We start from the raw sequence: 19,179 nt of genomic DNA on the forward strand, positions 1-19,179 counted from the left end.
TTTCAATAGATTTTTTCTGTCTGATAAATCTTCTGACAGCCATTCAGCTTCAGGAACATCACTTTGTTGAACATTTTCATTAAGAAGACTCCACAGGTTTCTGGTGTTTTTGTTTTTGCAGTGGAGAAAGCATGATTTCTGCATTGTTCTGAATTATCATTGCTATGGCTGATTTTTGCCAGTTCTTGTACTGGTGTTTTTAAATGTTTCACCTTTTTCTTGTTATATGCTTTCTTCTGTTTTTTCAATGCTATTTCCTTATTATATGAATGCTGATATTTCCTTTTTACATTTGTTTGTTTTTTCCTATTTGTTATCATAAATTGTTTCAGTATCCATATGAGATGAAAGGCATTTGTTAAACCTGCTACTTGTCTTTCCGTCAAATGACGGTTTGTACCTGTGTTCCATTGGGCAATGGAAAGTGTTTTTGGGAGCACCATGGAGATGATCCTTTCTATTGACAATCTATTATGGTCACTGGAGCTAGTTTCTTCGTTGATAAAATTTGTGATCCCATCTTTGATTGTATCAGAGATATAGATGTAGTCCAAAAATGCTTTGTCATCTATCTGATAATCATTCACCAGGATAATGTGTCGTTTCTTCTTTAGACCATATATTTTTTTAAAAAAAATATTTTTTATTAGTTTATTCACACAAACAATACAAACCAAACTTGCAGTGCATATGCTAACATTTCTATTATGCATCTCTTAATTATATTCACTGCACCCGTAATCCCTCCCCCCCTGTTCGAGCCTACTCCTTCTCGCATTCTGTTCCTGCATCTTGTGACAGTGTGACCTCTGCCATGGGTTCTGTCGTGTCTCGCATTGGCCCAAATAACTATTAATGATTTCCAGGCCATCAGGGTCTCAGTCTCCTACCCCCCCCCCCAGCACTACTTGATTCTTGCCATACCATGGTCTCTGCCTCAGCCCATTTCTGCAAATCTTTCCACCATACCTCTAGTCGTGGGCTATGACATGTCTTCCACCCCATAGCAATTCTCCTCTTTGCTAGCACATGTGCCAGGTCCTTTAGTGTGCTTGAGTTTTTCTGGTCTAGTGAACCCCCCAACAGGCAGGCCCACGCTGTATCAATTACAATCTTAATACCTCTTTCTACTAGTCTGTGTGCCACTTCGCTCCAAAACCGCTCAATAACCGGGCATGACCAAAACATATGTAACATACCAGCATTCTCTTCATTACATTTGGGGCATGCTTGCCGTTCCACGTTTTTAAACCTAGCTATCTTCTGGGGCGTCATATACGCCCTATGCGTAATATAAAGTTGTATCTGCTTTAGTCTTGCATTCATCGATACCTTCTTATGGTACCTTTGGGCTTGTTCTCACATCCCATCCTCCATCGGGGCTCCCACTTCCGCCTCCCAATCTTGTCTCAGTTGAACTACCTCCTTTCCTACTTTGCACATCATCTCGTATATTCTGGATATCTCATGTCCCCCTTCTGCTATGTCATATATTGTATCTATGGTGGCGTCTGGTTCCTCTACAAGTACTACTTCGGGCCATGTCCTCTTGATTCTCTGCACCATTCTATGATACGTGATATACAGGCCCATATGTAACCCTGTTTCCTCCCTCAACACCTCAAAATCTATTATAGTCCCTTCTCCCCGTCATCTCTGTATAGTCGCCTGTAATAGTCTGCAAACTCCTGATTCACTCCTTCTTGGGTATCGACTACACTGCCATCTTCCCTCAGTATTGTTCTGATCATGGGTCTGGGGGTTTCACTCTTATATAGCCATGCCAAGATCCTTCCTGGTTTATCCCCTCCCGCATGCTGTATCTCTATATATTTTTCATAGTTAAGTTTGCACAGCCTTTCCCAGTGTCCAGCGCATTTCTGCTGAAGCCTGAGTATCAATTCAGTGTCGTCCTTATTTACCCCCTTCAGTGCCCTTTCCAATTCTCCCTCTGTTTCCCGCAGGTCAGCCAGGATCCCTCCCTACAATCCTTTCGATTTTGCTATGGCTACCCCTCTCATCACAACTTTAAAGGCTTCCCACAACGTGCCTGCCGAGTCCATGCTACCCGTATTTGTCTCAAAGTAGTTCACGATCTCTTCCCTCATGCTCCCTAAAGCAGGAGTCCCATAGCGCATCTGCTCTGAGGCGCCACGTCGGAATCCTCGCCCTCAGGGGTCAATATTGCCATCCGATGATCAGGGGCGAGTGGTCTGAAAGGACCCTCGCTTTATATTCCGCTTGCGTAATTTCAATCATTATCTCTTGTGTGGCGAAGACATAGTCCAGCCTTGTATGTAATTGCTGCGGAGCAGAATAATGCGAATATTGCCTCTCTTGGGGGTGTCGCAACCTCCACACATCTCCAAACCCAAATTCTTCCAACAATGTCTGCAGCGCTCTAGCAGCTGGGGCGGGTCTATCCATTTTCCCATCTGATCTATCAACCAAAACAGGGTTCAGCACACAATTGAAGTCTCCCCCCCCTCCCCCCAAGATCATCGCGCTCCCCACACACATACTGAGGTTGTTGCATAGGGTTCTAAAATATGCCGCTGTGTTATGATTCGGGGCGTACGTATTTATAATGTTTATCTCCCTGTTTTCCACCAATCATCTCATCATGACCATCCTCCCATCCGACTCAACTGTCGTTTGTAGCAGCTGAAACAGGACATGCGCATGATCACTCCCCTGGCATAAGCTGTATAAGACGAGCCCACCACCGTCCCCTTCCATTACTTCCCAATCGTCTCCATCTTATCTTGCGTCAGGTGCGTCTCCTGCAGTAAGGCTTTGTCTACCTTCTGCCTATGCAGATACAGCATAACCTTATTCCTTTTCAAGTAGCTATTAAGCCCCCTGACATTCCAAGTAACTATTTTAAGGTCTCCCATGACTTGTCAGAGTCCCACTCCCCCCCCATGCAGTCCAGATTCGATTGTATTCCCCTTCTGTATAGGCTTGTCTCCCAACTCGAACTCCCCTTAACTAAAAAGACAACAAACCCCCTAACCTCCCACCCTCCCACCTCCCTATCCCATCCCAACAACACCCTCCCCAACTGTTGCCCAGCTCCATCCCTGGATCTCAGGCCCCCGCGCATCTAGCCCTTTCTGGCAATAGCCCGTACTCGCGGCTCAGCAGGGTCAAGTGGCCCTAGTGGCTGTCTTACTACTAACTCCTGGGGGGTAGGTTGCCTCTATTCTGCGGCTCCTGTTTTCTACACCTAATGCTATCCAGTCAACTTATGCTTTTCATTCTCTATATTCCAGTCCAACAGGATCAACAAGTCCGAAAGTGACATAATACATTTCAAATGTTCCACCGTCTCTTGATGGGGGCCGCCCCCCACTTATCATTCCAGTATTCATAATGCATCCCCCCTCACTTCTCGTTCTTCTCGTGATCCTGCTCCTCATCTCGCTCCGGGCTGCCCTGTAGGTCCAGCCATGCTGCCGCTTCCTCTGGGGGTCTCGTAAAAGAACGCTTTACTTTGATGCAAAACTTTTAGCTTTGCAGGGTACAAAAGCATATACTTGATCCCAGCCGTGCGTCTCCTCTTGACCGCCGCATAGCTGTATCGCTGTCTCTGCACCAACATTGTGTAATCAGGGTACGCCGTGATATTGGTAGATGCCCTTTCTATCGTTCTACCTTTACGAAAGTACTCCAAGATCTTTTCTCTGTCTTTATAGTTTAAAATCTTCGCAATTATCGCCCGAGGAGGGGCCCCGGGCCGTGGTTTCCTCATCAGGGCCCGATGTGCTCGTTCAACAGTAAACCCTTGTGAGAGCTTGTCAGCCCCTATCTCTTGCAGGCTCATATTCTCCACATAGTCCGTGGGGTCCTGGCCTTCCTCCCCCTCCGGCAAGCCGACCACACGGATGTTGTTCCGTTTTACCCTCCCTTCCGCTTCTTTTGCTCGGTTCTCAAGATTAGCCACCTGCTGCTTTAATATGTGGACCTCCTTTGCATTATTGTTTTGGTTTCCCTGTTGGTTTTCACCGCACTCTCCAGACCACTCGTTCTTTCTGCCAGCGCTCTGATATGTTGCCGCAGCAGGGTAACTTCTATTCCTACTGCATCTATTGTGTTCACCAGAGCCGTTCGTAGGTCCGCCATTGCTGTCCCCCATGTGTTTCTCAGCTCTGTTATAGCTGCTAGGACCTGGTGATTTTCTCCCACTGGAGTGCCGTCCAGAGACTGTCGCTGAGCTCAGTACCGGGGCAGTGGGAGTCTGCAGCGTCTTGGCAAAGGCCTCCATTGTGGGTTGTTTACTCTTGGTCCTAAGTCCTTTCACCGACATGATGCAACCCTGTCTGCGTGTCCAGTTCCGTTCCCTTTGTGTCGTACAAGTTCTATCTCGCGGTAGTTCTGCAGTGTCACCAGAACAGTCCGGGCCCGGGCACGTCCCCCTCAGAGAGCTGCAGTATATGGCAGCATGCGCTGCGTCACGATTTCAGATGGGTTGTATCCTCCCACGTACCTTCACTGACTGTTGCTGACAATACCCTCTCAGGTCTCCTGCTATGTTGCCACCTGCACCTCAGCTTGCCCGGACATCCAGTTCACCCTGGTGCATGTTTATTACTACCTCATACGCTCTGATGGCTGCAGCATTCGCTGCAGGGGTGTCATATTTCGCCACTTCGCTGTTTGCCACTTCTCAGGGGGGCTATTGGTGCTTCTGTCCCCCCTTTCAGGAGAGCTTGCTTCTGCCCGATCCCAGATGGGGAGGGGGCCCGTGACCCTCCGATCACTCCTCTTAGTGGTCGTGCTTAGCTTCGTCCTTAACCGGAAAACGTACACACGGTTCTCTTAGGGGCATGTCTACCAGGTCACATTCGCTCTGTTCGTTGTTTACCATGTTGGCCACATGCTGCAATAGGCAGCGTGTCCTCCGGTGCCCCGCACTAAAATTGCGGCCACGAACCGCAAGCCCCCACCACACCGCTAGTTCTGTAGGCAGCCGCACACGCCGCGTGCATGTGCGCGGCAATTTCTACTGCTGGGGCACCCAGCGTGTTCCTGCACTCACAGGGGGCCGGGTCCGCAGTTTTCTCTTCGCGAACGGCAACTGGCCATTATGCGCCCCTCTTGCAGCGCTGCATCATCTCCCACGGTCTGCACTCACTGCTGGGTGTCGCTCTCTCCAACATTCTGTGCCTACGGGCCAGCATGGTTATAATATAACCTCTGCACGTCTTCTTTCTTCAATGGTTGTATCGTGCCTCCCTCAGCAGCCCGTTCCGCGTACGCTTCTGCTGCCTTCACGGGTCCCTTTGTTCTGCAGTAGCTGCCATCTTGTTATTATATAGCCGCACTCGGTCTGTGACACAAAGTATCAAAGCTCACGTTCTCTTGGGCCGATTCGTTCGCGGGTGAATGCTTTCTCTACCTGTCACTTTCACACATCCGTAATGCTGTTTTTATGTAGCAATCTGTTGTCTGGCAGCACACGCTTCTTAGGATCGATCGCCGGATCACGGAGCACGGTAGAGATACAGCCTACTCCATGGCTGCCAAGCCACGCTCTTTAGACCATATTTCTGCTTGTCTTGGCAATATCTGTGTTTCGGTTTTTCTTCACATATAATCAGGTCTATGTAATTTCTTTTAATGCAGATATCATCGATGGCTCTCAGCACTGCGTCAATATATAAGTCAGCTTTAATCGCCATTGGATTCCAAGCAAGGTTAATAATCCATAGTTTTTTACGGGGTATTTTAAATTCTTCCTTGCTCTGCAGAGAATGAGGTTGGGATTTATATTCAATGATGGTGCATTGTGTTCAAGTATTAAGATTCATAATCTGTACAACTTCCAACACACCATCTATTTTAACCAACGTCAAAAGTCCTACAGCCGGGCGTCCTTTATTTAGTTTTATAGCAGGATTCATGCAAGCCACGTATCCATCACATGTTGGGGTATGATGGAGCCATGTTTCTTGCAGACAAATTATATGATAATCCAGGAGCTCTTTATTTTCATCTTTCAGTAGATGGTTCGAACCTCTAGATTTCCATGAACATATCTTGTTTGATTGTGTTTCGTTGGTTGTTACTGATACTCTCTCTTGTTTTGTTTCACATGCGAGTCTCATGTCATTTCTTCACGGTGAATTGGACGATAAGAAGAGGTCGATCTACTAATACCTATATAAGCTTTGCCACGTGTATACGTTTTCTCTTATGTCTCCTTCATTTGTGTTTTGCTAAAAAAAAAGAACTTTGAGATAGGTTCCTTTGAGACTTCAAGTAATCCATTGCTGAAAATAAATCTTGTTTTGAGGTTTCATAGCTTTTGCCTTTATCAAATCACATGTAATTAAAGCCAATCTTAATAAATTGCGCTGCATTGAGCATCACTTGATCTAAGATGGCAGATGATTTGAATTGATTCCATATCACATCGGTTCTCTTTTCATTTAGGAATTCAACTAATTTGATGTCTTCTGAGTTAATTTCTTTTATGTTTGGAATGACATGTATTAAACAGTGTTTTATTGAGAATAAGACTCTTTCTTTGCTTTCACTCTCCAACTTTATCTTGTCCGTTACTACATGTTGACAGGGGTAGATAAATCTAGGCAATTTAAGTTGATTATTTGTTGATTCTATAGATATTATTGAATGATCACCATTAGTTTTCTTCTGCATTATCCGCTTGTGTTTGAAAAGATGTTTCTGATATGATACTGCAATCTGTTCTCAAGCTCTCAAATATGTTATCTGAGATATCCTCACATGAAAGTATTGTTTCTTCGCTAGTTATGGAATGTCCTTTTACATATTTGTCAATTATAATTAACAAGACCTTCCTCGCATGTTAATTATTTGTTTGAGGAATTAGATACATCCTCAGTATATGTTGAAAGATTCATTAGGAGTTCCTGACCGCCTTTTTCTAGTTTTCATGATGTTAGGTTGTTGTGAAGGACCCATGACTGGAGGTAAAGTCAGATTTCTGAGAAATGCTCTTGATCCTCTTTTTGATGGTTTATTTACCTTCTGTCCAGGTCGTTCTGTATTTCATTTCCCTTTTAATTGATTTGGTACCTTGCTACCTTGGTGCCGGGGTCATGTTTCGTTCAATCAAAAATAGGAAAGGATCTCTTGTGATGTTATGTTTCTGAATGTATTGCTATCTTGCAATTTTTGTTTTTTTTGGAGCACTTTAATTATAGGTTGTATTATTTGACCTTTTATCTCTCGTGTCACTGCACTTTTTTCATTTTGATCTTCAAATATAACATTTGTGTTTTCGCCTGCAGCTTTATTTATTGGTAGTGTTGGTGGCACCTTGGATTCCTCTATTATACTATTGATGGCATTCTCTTGATGTTTTTTGTTAGGGGTTTTTTGTTCCCCATCTCTAGCATTAGTATGGAACTATTGTTTATCCGCCAGCATTGCCATCATAGATGATTTCGTTTGAGCCTTGTCTGCTCGATCACTACAAGCAATGTCGAATAATCTTCTTTGCTCCTGATTCGACCGTTCTGCCTCTACATGCAATCTGGCTTGAATTTTGGTGACAAATGATACAAAACAAATATTCTTTGAATGATCATTGCCAATAACGTGGCTTGATCTTTCGTTGATTCATTTATTGTCTCATGAAGTTTAAAACATGGAACTAGTGCTTGTTTTGAAGCTGCCATTATCATATTTTGAAGTCCTAACATGGAGCTCGGAATTACATTGCATTGATATTCTTGTTTAGGGCTGCATTCGCATTTTTGTGCCGCTCCATGTTGTAGTTCGCTTTTATTAGATCTCAATTCGTCTGGATGGACATATTTTTGTTCTACTTTTAGTTGTGTGGCATTCACATTTGTCGTGTGCCTAGATTGTGATTGAATGGCAGGTTCTTTAAAATCCGGAGGTAGTGGAGTTGATGTCAAGGTGGCTTATAGTATAGTATGTTTTTTGTTAGCGATCGCAAAGACTTCTTATAGTTTTTCTATATTTCCCATCAAGTCTTGTATTTTCGATACATCTAGTGAGAGACGAGCCATGCGTCTGTTATTCGGCATTGTTAGCAACCGTGAGTGCATAGGTAATTGTGCTGTTCATAGTTAGATTGCCAAATACGCTTCGCTTGTTCAGCCTTAGCTTTTTGACTGATTGCCGGCATCTCAAATGATTCTTTCGGGAGTGACGGCAGGTCCTTTTCTCTGATGTTACTTGTTGCATTATTTTTCTCAATAAAGAAATATCGAGGTCGTCCCTTAAAGCAGAAAGTGGATTGGGACTAATATAAGAAATATCTATATACCAAAAAGTATCCACTCTGCTAGAATATAACTGAGTTATTTTGCAAAAATGTTTAATCAACGTTAATAGTGTGACCTAGAACAAGGAAATCACAAATATTATTTAGCCACGGTATTTATAGTCAGAAAACATTCCTTATTCTCACAGAGTGATTTATTGTGTTCTCAAATGAATAAGGTTAATAAATGCAGGAAGTGGGAAATGCAGTTTGGAATAAGAGTAAAGCAATAAAAAGTAGAACTGCAAGTACGAGAAAAATCTAACAGAGACAAATCAGTAAACTTTTATGACATGAAGATAAAGGCAAGCAATAATTAAACCATCGCTTGTGAAAAAATGCAAACACTTGTATAGTACCCTAAGAAAATGAATCAGCAGTCCAAATTTCAGTATACAGATACTACTGTTTTGCTAAAGAAGTGGATGCAGGTCTACCTTGGAAAGACAGAACAAACAAACGGAGGCCAAAAAAGCCTCAGGCCAAATACCCTCAGTTGGAGGGAAACTCTAAGCGGCACACATTTCAATATACAGGTGCCACTGTTTTACTAAATAAGGGAATGCAGGTCTGCCGACGTGTTGGTGTTTGATGGGGGAAAGAAACTCTTGAGAGAAAAGCACAAAAAAAACAATATACGTGCAAGAACAATGTTTCAATGCAGGTTTTGCTTTGGACTTCAGATTAACTTCAGAAATAGAGTTTCCAGTCAATGTGAAAAGTTCAAACATCCATGTCACGTTTCGGATCTGCCCCCTGCTGGGCATATACAGTTGTAGTGGAGCCTTCCTCAGGGCGGAGAAATGAAGAAAAAATAGGAAAATACAAACTTGACCCTGTGTGAAGGCAGACAAAGAGAGGAAAGGTATCATACAACAAGTTTGAATTTAAGGAATGTTTTCATCTTTTGTGGCATAGGTCTGAGTTCAGAGAAAATGATTAGCTAAAATATCTTTTTGCAACAATAAATAATTGCCCCTAGTGGGAACATAGACCTTACCCTGATTCTGGGCTTGGACTAGATCAAGAAAAAGAACCACTTGGGCTGGGATTGTGGTCTTGCACAGGTGGTGAGGACACAGCTCGGAATACGAGGAACCACAGGGCGCAGCCACCCGTAATAGTAATGGCAATAGTTCTATAGCGGGAAAAGAAACAGAACAAACACCAATTGGTCTGTCTTTCCGGCAATTCATAAGTTGCTATAGTTCATGTGCTAAGAGGAGGAAAGTTAGAATGTTATTAACATACCACTTGTGGGTGATATTCGTGACTGAATTACTTATGCTCCTGTTCAGGGCGTAGGGTTCAATAGTTGTTATGGAAGTGCACAACCTAAAGTAGCCCAAGACAAAATGGGAGAAAGGAAACAGAGTCAGTGGTGTTTGCTTGGTGAGTAAAAAATGGCGTTGTTTTTCTTGTGTGTAGTGACAGCCTTACAGATGAGGGCTAATATAGATTTCTGGCAAAAAGAAAGTTGCCAGAATGCGGGACCCAGCGGTCCATTTATTACCTTGACGGGAGTTCCTTTTTTTTCCTTTTCTCCCGTGGAGCTGTCTTTACTGTGGCCGCAAATGCACGCTGTGCAGGCTGTCTCAGCTGGCTTGATGCTGAGTCATGACTGACGAGCTGGCTTAACTGCCGTGTCTATAGCGGGTGTGGCTCGTGGTGCAGTGGCTTGGTTGGCCGAATCTGTAGGTGTGCTGTGATAGGCCCACTTAGGCTGTCTATCAGACACTGCTAGGGAGATGTGTTCCTCCAACAGTGACCGTATGGAAAAGGCGTAGTGTAATAGATGCGCTGGGGCTGTCTTACACACAATGCTGTGGGGGTGTGTTCCTCCAGCGTTGAAACGCGAAAGGGCAGCCGAGGGTTTGTCCATTTGGGCTGTCAATCATTCACTGCTGTGGGGGTGTGTACCCCACCTGCATTGGACCGCGAGTAAAAACTGCATTAAGGCCATATTGAAACTTCAACACAGGTGCAGATATCTGTGGGGCTCCTCAAGGGGGCATAATCTGCGGCCGCATGATTATGAATAGTAAAATGATGCGTGAGGGATACTCAACAGACCCGTCATTCAAACATGATGAAGGGAGACATGTGTTGAAAAATGTTTTGATCGTCCGGTAACATAAATAATTTTGCCGGACAAAAAATACCGGATAATTTAAAGTGGTCCATGGTGTGCTTGCAGAGGCCAATCAGAAGGACATAAGAGGCAACTCAAGATATACTTCTGTCTTTGCTTATCGAGTTTGAAAAAGATATGCTCATACGTAGAGCTGGAAGTGGAGTTAAATTAAAGGGACATATTCTTAATTGAGGCCATTCTCGTGGCTAGAGAGTCTGTGGATCCACCTGGCTTCTTTTTGCTGCAGACTGCGTGATATATTGCAAGAGCCCTTGACTACATCCAGGATCCACCACTTTATGCCATTCGGGGTATGGTGTTTTTCTAAAAAGTGATTTACCAGGGGAGCAGATGTGTTTTTGCATATGATGCGTGAACGGTGCTCTGAGATTCTAGTGTTCACGGATCTGCTTGTCTGGCCTACATACCTCAGGCCGCAAGGGCATTCGATGCAGTAGACAACTTGTTTTGTCTTGCAGCTTGTCATAAAATTGAGATGCCAGGTCTTCCAATGTTGAAGTTTTTGATTTTCGAAGTGAATTGGCACACGGAGCACGGAGCAGGAGCCACACGGAAAATGTCCAACTTGTTGCATTATTATCAATCATATTTCTCTCAGAGTTGAAGTACTGAATGTGTGGCTTTCTTAGAGTATTCATGGTGCTTCCTAACCAGGTCCGAATTCCGGGTTTCATTCTGTTGGGCCATTGGACACTCATCAATATGTATTACGCTTGCGTCTTTCCGATCGAGTACATCGGCTTTGTTTTCATTACTTCGTAATGAGTCTTTCTTGCTCATAAATTGCAAATCATGGTCATTTGCAAGCAACACGTTATCTGGTCCCCAGACATGGTGCACCAGGGTTAGCGGACCTTCTCCACTTGGTACAATCATATTAGCAGCCGCTCCCGGAGTGCTCGACATTTTCTTCTGTACAGATAAATGTTTGCATACCCACTGTTGGTCCTAATTGCTGTGTGTGTCGTGAGACCGCATTTTCCACCGGCTGGTGGCATAGTGGTAATGGCTTTTCCAGCAGAAGGGATGCTATCGGTGGCTGAGACGAGTCTGTTGGTTGTAAGATCTTGACACAGTGTCGAGTACACGGTCCAGTTGAAGCCACCATATCGGGTAATCACAGACCCTTTTTCACGGTTCCGCTAATAAGAACCAATTGGATCTTTTTCTGTCGAATGAACCAGTCCGTTCAAACTGCCTACTCGCTGCCTCCTTTGAGACCCCACGAGACCCTGCTGACTCTGCATCCGCTCCACGGATCAGCAGTGGTTTTAGTCACAGGTCCCCCCCCCAAGGAAAAGGCTGTAGACAGACTGGGTCACAAAGGGCTGAACCTTCTTCCTCCGCTTCCCAGGGCTGAGCCTTCTTCCCCTGCTTCCCAGGGCTGAGCCTTCTTCCCCTGCTTCCCAGGGCTGAGCCTTCTTCCTCCTCTTCCCAGGGCTGAGCCTTCTTCCTCCTCTTCCCAGGGCTGAGCCTTCTTCCTCCGCTTCCCAGGGCTGAGCCTTCTTCCTCCGCTTCCCGGGGCTGAGCCTTCTTCCTCCGCTTCCCAGGGCTGAGCCTTCTTCCTCCGCTTCCCTCCAAAGGACCTGGGATGTGCAAAGTGAAGTTACAAATATAACATTTAGTGCCTCAATGTGAGGTTGTGCCTAATTCGGTTGTAGCCCATAATTAACTATTCCAAGTTGTAGCGCTTGGTTGTTTAGGTTTTTAAAACACTTTCAACAATATACATATAAAAAAAATAGGGTTTCAATAATATGTATGAAAAATGAATTGAGCCAGCCGTGAACCCCAGCATGCAGGAATGTAAGGCCTAGACAACAAGGCCAAACGGATGTTACTGTTTAATGTGCACAAGTACAACTGTGAGAACATGGAGAAAGTTTCTCTTCAAGGTTTTGAATAAAATGCCTATTTACTCTTCAATTGCATATAAGAACTAGGCAGCCCCAAGCAATGGGGTGGGGGATTCGGCCAGCGATGCACCTAACTGCAGGGTGACCAGCTAGGGAGAACACCTGCAGTAGTGTAACTAAGAGTCTGCAGAGGCAGATGGCATGCAGAAATAGGCAATGACTTTCCACCCAGTGAACTCGCTTTCCAGCTGATTAGTACAATATTTGTAATTGAAATGAATTGGTACTCTAATCCAATGCTGGGCCATACATTTTCTTCCATGTGCTTTCCGATTGACTCAGTGCAAACCATGGTTCTTTCACAATATGCTTGGCCACAGGCTGGGGAAATTTGAACTGAAACTTGCATGGAAATTGGAAATTTGGGAACCTTTGCAGCTATGATACCACAGAGGTAGCACCTCAATGAGACAAGCGTTTCGGGGTTTGCTGAGAGCACTCAGTCCCAGAAAGCACAAGATTGAACGGGGAGGGAAAGGTGCTGTATTCCCTACCTCTCGCCACTACTTTGGGGTATCCTGTGGCGCTGCTCATGAAAAATGATGGTCGTTCAATATTTCCACCTCCCAGACCTGTACAAAGGCAGTGGAATAACATGGGGGCAGTTGTGTTTGGAGTGGTGGGGGTCTGAAATGCAGGAGCTACAAGTCGATCTAGAAACCCTCTAAATGTGGCACCACAAGCACTGGCACACAAGCAAAAAACACACCCCCATGAAATGCATGCATATCCTTTTATTTGGAGCTCTGGCCTAGTCCGACATGTATCTCATGCACGTTCCGCCACCACTGTTCAGACACCATATAAAGCAGCAAAAGCAATGGCAAGTGGCCAAAAAAGCAACACAGGGCACACTCAGCAAACACGGGTCAGTGGTCAGGTTGCCCAGGGAATGCATCATAAGCAGCGGCGGGCAATCAGACAATTATCACGGCCACCCGATGCACATGAGAACCGTTAACATTGTAAAGAGTTATCAACAACCAAAATCCGATGGAAGCGGACATAAACCAGATGAAAAGACCATACCAACACACAGTACTGCATGGATGCTATGTTTATCATGGCAAATGTGCACAAACACCTTCAAATTGAGGCAAATAGATCTGCGCCTAATCTGTTAAAAAATGGTGGTACTCCGAAACATCACGCTCACTATAGCTAGCCACTATGTTCTGCACCCTCCTGTTCTGGTTCAGGTACCTCTTCCACTTTGCAGGCGAGCATTCGCCACAGATGTATTCCTCATACAGTTGGTCTTTACCCTTTTGTATCAGGCGTACCCCATCTACAAATTTCCAGTGTTGTGTGGACCATGCCAAACTTGTCCTGCCTCCAGTTTTGGGCAGCTTCAGCAAAGTTGTTAGTCCGTGCCTGGTCCTGGCGAGTTCTTTCATACACTGACCACATCTCCGGTGAGAACACACTGTGGCTGCGGTCAGGGTTCTGGCTGCCCATGTAATGGTCCTCAAACCAATGCAGGTCTGGTACCAACTGTGCAAACATTGCATTGTCCATTATGGACACTGCTCTGTCTAGGTCATGAATTGGCACAAATGCGAGCACAATGATCATGCGTGCCACCAGTGGGAGTTCAGTGTTGTACCTTGGAAGTAGACCTACTGCAGCAAGCTTCTTGCAGACATTCCGGGCTAGATGAAACAGGCAGCCATGTAATTGCGAGCCCGGAAATGTTGCTCTTGCTGCCCCAATGTCAGCCTGTTCAAAATCCATCGAAATGAATGCCGGATCAAGATTAGCCCACTTGTCCTTGACCACTTCAAACATGCGCTGGTAAGTTCTGATTTCCTTGTTGGGCAGCAAGAAATGGAGGAGCTGCTGCACAAATATTCCCTGCTCTGTCATCACCACATATATCTGCGCAAAGAGCGCTGGAGCCAGGCTGACTATTCCAACTACGTACAGCATCTCCATTTTGCCAGCCCATTCACTGTGCGACTAACGGCCAAATATGAGAATGGGGTTCTCATCAATCTCACCTGAATCCCAAAGGAGAAAGGGTTCCGGGTGATTTGTTGTGGGGTGGTAGATCCTGTAGGCTTCTGGTATCACCGCTCTGTTGTGGCTGAAGTGGTATGGCATGGGCTATATTGCGACATCTCTGCATGACCTTGCAAATTACGTCCTTCCTTGGCATCTTCCATTGCACGGCTGGTGATGTCACTTGCAGAGTTCCATTGATCGAAGCTGGAGGTTCCACTGTTCACAGCACCCGCTCCTTGATCCCTGACACGATGAGGCACACTTTCCCTTTTGCAGCATCACTCCCATGCCTATGCTCATGCATCCTGCTCAACACCTGGTCACCCACCGTGGCCGTGTGGAGGCGGGCTTTGCATTTGCATTTTTCTCCCTCACAGCGCCAGAATATCTTTGAGTGGTCGGCGCTGTGCCTATCCAAGATATACTGTAACACTCATGGAGAAACTTCCGCTTGTATGCAAGCCATTCTCCTGGAGACAAGTTGAGGAAAGGTTTTTGCTCAGGCATTCAGACACTGTGTGTCATAGCTCTTTCAATGCAGGACACTAAAGAACATGTCAGTGCACCAAGCCTCCCTAAATAGTGCCATGGCAGTGGTGGGAAAAGGCCTCATTAGTGCCTCATTAGCCCAGTAAAGTCCAGCAAAGAAACAGCCCCTTCCACCTCCTCAGACCTTTTGCCTCCAGTTATCACCCCAAAAAATGCATCAGTGTGGGACCTTCACTGAGCGCAACAGAAAGTTGGTCAAAACATTTTGACAATTTCATATAGGTGCATGGGGATTTATAGCAGGGCACACAGTAAAATTCTGAAGTATTAACCCGGGTGTGTGTATACTCACTACATGGGTGTGCACTGCTATGTGTATCTCAGCCAGCATGCTCCTGCGCGTGTTTGTGTTCACATGCCCTCTATTAACGAAGCCCTCTCGGAAAACACAGCAAATGCAAGGGGCACAACACACATTCTATATATATACATGTGTACTCCCTTGTATTTGTACACTGCACTGGCATATATATTTGCACAGGTATACAAATATACATTTATTTATATGCATTCATATTATTTAGTGTTCTTCAATATATATGCACATATACCATATTTACATGTACTTATATTTATTGATATACCCCGCTCTCTGCCTGCCTATGTTTCTGCATGTCACTGATTCCATATTCCATAACAGTGCCCTAATACCCCAGGGATTAGGCGCTTTACAAATGTAAAACATGAAAGTCAATATATATTTACATGCTGGGTATTTTTTTAATTTTTTAAAATTATAATAATTAGGGTATGTGAAAACTGTTCTCTGTTTATAGCCCAGCACATTACCACAAGGCCAAACAACAGCTTTAGCTTATAAGTGAGCAAAACTCCTTTTAATTTTTGTGAGCGTGCACATTATTTTACGGGATAAATATGAAACTTGTTCATACTAAACCATTAGGCCATCTCTGGCCTAGTGATTTTATTTTTGTTTTTGCAATGTAATTCTTGCGCTCATTGGGCACTTGGCTTTTCATGCCATCTGCTTAATGTCCGCATTTAGCGGAGGAGCGGCAGATCGTTCCTGTCAACGTGCTGCATTTGTAAAGAATGATGCTTTTGAATTTTGTGTGAGGCAGTTTAGATGTGGCTGCAATGTCAGCCAGGTCCAAATATCCCTTGCCCAAAATCAACTGCGCCAGAAAGGCTCCTGCACCAAAATGGCAGCTGTGGCGAGTTGCCCCGTCAAACCGGCCTGCGGCGAAACAGCGGCCCCAAATGACGATGTACCATTTTCGTACTCGGCTGATGCAATTTATCAGTGTTAGGTTGTCCTCTGCTTTTCAAATGGCAAAGTGCACCCACTTCAACAACGGCTACCATTTCAACACAGAATGAGAACGGTTCTACGCAGTCACCTTCACCTTCCACTATCGTAAACATTCGGAAGTTACTACTTTCCACCCTCACTTCCCTTCACACAGTGCATTGCGGTTCAAGTGACAAACAGTTAATTACTGGCTCAATGTTTCAGACTCCTGTAGGCCGAATGCCTCCTTGCGAGCTAAAACCGAAGGTATGTGCTGTAATTATGCTACTATGCAGTCTATGCCAGCATTCGGGGTCTTCAATGGAACAAGGTTGACAATTACATGCCTACAAAGACGCAACGACGAGGCCTGTGTGATTGATGGAACTTAGTGAATGTTCTTATAACGCGCATACCTCATTCCATCTGATACGTTTAGCCTTTTCAATGACCATTAATAATTCACAGTAACCTACGCCCCCCTTCCTGGAAGTGATCAGTGGTAATGCCAATATTTAAGAAGTGGGACAGAAGTGACCCTATGAATTACCGACCGATATGGACTTTGCTAGAACAGTGTATGTTAGCCCTGGAATAGCTAGTATTAAAAAATTCACCTGTGGCATCCTAACACAATACATACACACAAACTAACATACATACAACAAAATGTTAACAAATGTAGATACTTGTGCCATTGCATGTAGCATCAGTCAGAGATGAAAGAGCCCAGTTTTCATCGATCCATTTGGTTAATATGGGCAGCAGGGGAACCTGCAATGAAAATAAAGCTAGCTGGTTGAAAATGGTGTAGCACGTGATAGAGGCTGAGTGAGGAGGCGGCCATTCAGTGAGTGAATCACTCGGCAAAAAACACGAATTGAGTGAAGTGGCGTCCATGGGTATGTGGTATACACCCATTTTCACCATTCTATACCCAGTAAATGGAAAGGTTAAAGCTCTAGAACTACCAGCGGAATGGACAAATTTAGATTGTAAATTAATTTGCCCTAATGAAAAAATACATGGCCTAGGACAGGCAGTCAATGTGCAGTAGTGAAACTGAGTGTTCAGGCCGACCCTTTGCAGGATGTCTTATACCGGTCAATAGAATTGGATATTAGATGGATAAAAAAAAAATGGCGCACAGATTCAATGTGTTGATTACAAGTTCAACAAAGTCTTTCCTCATACAGTTTTAGTCCAGGTCCCTAGCCTTTCCATAGTGGGAAGTTGGTCTAAGCGCATCCTCATAATGAAACGTTTTACTTTATCTCGTAGTTTTAAGATGTAATTGAGCAGAACACCCCTTCAAAAGCCTTGTGGTAAACCTATGTTGAATTGATTTGGCAGACAGATGTTCACTGTTATTATTCCTGCCCATTTTCTGCTTTTTTCTTGACACGCTTGATATCAGTGGACTCAGCCGTAAACCCTATGGCTTCATGCCGCATTCTTATGTCTGTTAACTATTTTCGCAATAGCCCTGTTGGGGCATCTAGATAAAACAGATTTTTAAAATGGCCATAGATTTTACTACACTTTAGGCTTCGTTCAATCATTTGAAAGTAAAATCTGTTTCTACGGGTTTTACAGTAAGTATGCATGTTAGTTAGGCCCAATATATTACAAAGGTCCTCCACAGGTGTGCATGGTAATACCCTATTGCTATGGAGCTGGGCTCCACTACCTTTCAACAATGTTTATAAAAATGTAGTAATCTGTATAGAATAATTATTAGATTTAAACTGAGCTACCCAGAGACAAAATCCTACGGCAAAAGGCTCTCTAATATACACTGCCGTGTTGCCACTCCGTTAAATGGTTCCCCTCGTATTTGCTCTGTTACACAGTTGCAACTATTGCTACATCTTCAGAACCAAATGTCTCGCTCTGTGTTCATTCCAGTCATTGATAACCAAATCTTCAATTCATAAAATGCCCAAATGTCTCTTTAATTTTTCATGAGGCAAAGTTAATCCAGCGTAGTGTCCTTAATTGGCCAAAGCATTTCGGAATCTATCGCATCATCAGGGCTGGACACTGCAAACATTTTTGTTACATGTATCAAAATGTATTATATACTTACCCGAATTGGAAGCAGACAGGCAGTATACATATCCAGTGAAAGAAATTATAGACCTTTCCAAATTAAATCAACAATAGTCCGAAAGATGCTAGTAATAAAAATCACGTGCCATTATTCATGAATTACTTGAACCGCAATGCCTATATGTTCATCAGTTGGAAAAGGAAATTTGTTCTGTTTTAGCTAGTAATATAAAATGCATGGAGATAGTGTGACTACAAGAAAATACTAAAAGCCATTACCTGCGCGACTTAAGTAGCTGCTCAAATGTGGTGTGTAAAGATGCATATCTAGATCTGCTTGAGTATAGTCAATAATCATTCTTTGAGTATCACATCATGTTGTGAGAATTAGATGCTAGAAGCTTTTAAGGGCTGACTTCCAGCAGTAACTTGCCCTAATCACGTTGTTAGGAACCGATGTGGAAGCCTGTAGCATGCAAATGTTGCCCTTTGGCTCCTGTGTTACATTGTTGCTGAGGGATGACCCGCAGCAAGGTAAAAAAAATTAGCATAACAAAGAATAATGAAAAATGTTAATGGAAATGGATGTTGAATGTACGTGAATTTATGGATACCTTATTTCACCCTATATACATGTGTAGATATAATGTACCACTAAATGTCGAAGGGTGCAAAAAAAGCACACACTAATAACGCTGCTTGAACTCAGTTGTAGATCAAGTGCTACGTACAGAAGGATACAAAAACACTGTCTAGCAGATCAAATGCAGGGCAAGATTCATCAGATGAAGACATATTCAGTCGGTATCATTATACCATCACATGGTAAGGGTTGTTATAAGGATAACTATATCATAGCTATCTTAAATGCAGCTAATTGCTCAATAGTCAGCAAACCACCACATACAATTCCTGTTGCAATACCTTCATAAGTGAATCCCTTTAAGAATTAGAAGGACCGACAGTG

Source organism: Ambystoma mexicanum, chromosome 3q (assembly GCF_040938575.1).
Source record: "Ambystoma mexicanum isolate Mex_15411 chromosome 3q, UKY_AmexF1_1, whole genome shotgun sequence".
Lineage (NCBI taxonomy): Eukaryota > Metazoa > Chordata > Amphibia > Caudata > Ambystomatidae > Ambystoma > Ambystoma mexicanum.